Genomic DNA, 3,712 nt, shown 5'->3' with positions numbered 1-3,712 from the left:
CATATTTTTTTATTCGAATATGAATATAAATTGGATATTTTTTTAAATATTAACTATTTGAGCAAAATTCAATCATGAAAACTAACAATAAAAATATGACCATAAAGAAAAAATTCAATTAAAAAAATATAATTTTAACAAGTGTTTGTCAATAATAAAAACTAATAATTTCATAAAGGATACACCGCTCGTCATCGAAGTAGACGGAATCTATGGCACCTCCAAGACATCACAGGTTGCAATCACCAGATGAAAACTAGAAAATTGATGGAATCTTCGAAACCCTAGCTGCTTGAAGACAACGAAGAAGAGAGAGGGACGAAACGGACGAACGAGAGTTTGGGCCTTTTAGACGTGCAGGGTGATTCGAAGAATTTTATTCGAATCAAGTATTTCGTATTCTGGTTACTGTCTCAAGTAACGGTCATCCGATATCTGGGTTTCTTTTAGTTTAGATTTGGTTAATCACTTAATTGGTTCTTTGATTTAACTTAATTTAAACTTCTTCTTTTCGCTTACCCTTGTTATACGGATATCCGGATCCGAATTTGAATGTAAAAAAACAGGTGTATCCTAATCCGTATCCGTATCCGGAAGATTTTTTGAATTGACTATCCGAATTCGTATTCAGATCCAGTTGAACAAAAAAAACAATATCCGAATCCAATCCATATCGGATACAGAAATGGATACGGTAGGATATAATCCGACCCGCATTCAGCCCTAGTTTCAAAATTGGATCTATACTTTATTGCCTCCATAAGTTTTTTTCCCATACTACACAATATAGGCTATTATTATAATGAGATTGGTAATGAGGATAAGAAGACTAAGCTAAAGTCTGATTCCTTTTTGTAATATTGGTAGAATATGTCGCTGTTGTTTCTTGAGTAATGCTATGGGAGCCGGTTATGTGCACCCCAGAAGCTTGTTTGGCCACGTGACATGGGGGGGATTGGTGTCCAAGTGAGAATTAGTGCATCATAACGTACACTGGAGGTAGTTGTAGCTAAGTTGCCAGCTAAGCAATTGTGGGCCAAGGCAACATTTTGTATGCACATAACCAGCAACCCAAAGCATTTTCCTTCAAAATATCTCAGGAATCTCAGAAGTGCGAACCTGGCTACTGTTCCCAGTAATTTATTTTACCTTTTAATAGCTGGATGACTTGAATGTATCTCAAGATACTCTAGCACTATTTTCAGTTTTCTATGCCAATTATTGAAATTTGGACCAGTCAACTTATTATTGTCCAACAATGAGCGAAGTGACAAATTAGTGGTCATTTCTGCATTAAAAAAATTTGGCTATTAGTATATGAATTGACTAAACTCAATAGACTTGGACTTTAGTCTAAGGTATTCCCACTATTTTATACAAATTGGTAGCCTCTACCTCTAATTCGAAAAATTACTCCTAATTCTTTAGTGGGCACTAGAACCCAATAGATCACATATAGGCCCAAGTGTGGCTCGGCCAACCCATATGCATCTATTGGTAGGTTCTTAACCAATTGCTTCACCAAGCAACTTCTAGTAATGATTTTGCCCTAGGTTTTCCGGCAGGCGTGTGGCGCCTCCACCGGATACCCTAGTCAGGTCCAACCATTAAATGATAGGGTTAAGTCTAATCAACTAATAAACGACCAAGCCCGAGTGTGGCTCGGCTCACCTGACTGCCTATTGAAGGTACACTTAACTCATCATATATTGAATGACAATTCCAGTGCTTGATAAGTACCAGGCGTGTGGCGCCTCCAATAATTATCAAAACATTGGACCCATTATCACCCAACTTAATGGGAGGCTATGACCTAATTATCCCCATAACCATTTCATTTTAAGGACCTAATAATTTTAGAGAATTTCATAATTAGGATAGATGAGAAGATCCATTTAGTCTAATTTCTCCCATTGACTTCACCAAATCAGATTAGACTCAAACTGGTTAAGGAGACACCTAAATCAGTCATACTGATTTTTCTTAAGGCATGGGCTAACTCGAATCATTAAGTGATCCAATCAAAATATGATTGACCATGTCGGCCAGGTAAGTGAGATCGGTGGAAGGGATATGCCATTAACTCGACAAAGACGAATCAGTACGAGTAGCTCCCAATTAAAAACCATCGGTCAAAACTGCCAAACTTACCTTAGACACCGACTGGTTAATCAATTTCGATTTGATTACTCAAATGACTCGGGCTACACCTCTGAGCCTAAATCAAGTTCCATCTTGGTCTAATCAAAGACATGGAATTGATCAATCTACAACTATTGTATTTAACCTAGAGTTTTCTTGACCTAATCTAGTTACTACTTAATTAGATTTGATCAATTAACTCTAATTAGACTATGTTTGATTCTAACCTCAGGTCTAACCCAATCCTAAGAACTTGATTCAAGCTAACCCATATGCCCAAAGAATTATGCAATGTCAATTAATTGAGTTATAATTCTATTTCATAATACTTAATTCTCAATTAAGTTTAGACTTATGAAAGTTTTGATCATTGCATATTTCTTTTTAATTACATATTAATTACAATCTTTCAGTTCTTAAAACACATTTTCAGATCTGAGTTTCTATAATTAATCACATGCAATCAGATTTAATTCATGTTTAAGTCATTATGTTTTATGTTCATGCATCACATATACATAACAACATGAATTAATACAAACAACATACATCTTATGTATTTGTTTTTTCACTTTTATTTTCAGATCTGATTTGTTCATTAAAATCAGAGATCATATAAATCATAAACTTTATTTAAATCTAATCTAAACAATATTATGATTTCATATTTATTCATGTTACTAATCCTAACACAAACATGCATCATATGCATCCAAAATTTCAGATCTACTTAATCATGCATAATCAGCAATTAAATCAATCATAAAAAGCACTTTAGATCTAATCTAAACATGTTAATAATTTCAGATTTAATTGCAAGAATTAAAACATAAAAGTTTAAACATAAACCTGGCTCTGATACCACTGAAAGTTATTCCTAGGTTCTTCGGTGTTTAGCATACTGAATTTTTTTTTTTTTGAAAACCAAGGCTGAACCTGATCGGGTTGCCTACGTACCCCTTCACAAAGGGAATCAAGCCACACGTAGTTCTTTTAAAGTTTCAAAAATACAGCAGAAAAATGAATCAAACAATTTAATTTATGCATGCTTACAAGATCAAATCTAGAAATCAGCACATTAAGAACACATAGGATTATGCCGGAATCGTTTAAACAATTATGCTAAAACTTTTATGCATGATTAACTATCAGATCTGAAACTTAAGAACTCTATTCCAATTAATCTCCGAATATCCATCGAATGGATTCTGGAGATATCTCCGTGAGGAGCCCCAAAAGAGGGTAAAACCTCGGAGAATCGGACCTAGACCTTGACACCATAATAAATGATTAATGCTAGATTAATACCTTTTATGATGGATGAAAGTGGTGAATCTGATTCTTGACTTCGCAGCCACGCACACGAATGGCCTCTACGAGAAGTACATGCGAAGTCCTGAAGGATCTTCTTCCGCAACAATGCTAGCAGCTGCAGAACACTTGAAAGCTGAAATCTACCCGCCGGGATTCAATCAACTCTTGATCAATCGTCTTGAAGCAGATAGAGATGAGGTTTGTAAGGGAAGTAGAGGACTTAGATCTGATCTTGAATCTTCTAGATATTCACCCT

The sequence above is a fragment of the Phoenix dactylifera genome, chromosome 17 (assembly GCF_009389715.1).
Source record: "Phoenix dactylifera cultivar Barhee BC4 chromosome 17, palm_55x_up_171113_PBpolish2nd_filt_p, whole genome shotgun sequence".
Lineage (NCBI taxonomy): Eukaryota > Viridiplantae > Streptophyta > Magnoliopsida > Arecales > Arecaceae > Phoenix > Phoenix dactylifera.
Note: the sequence above shows the minus strand (reverse complement) of the source record.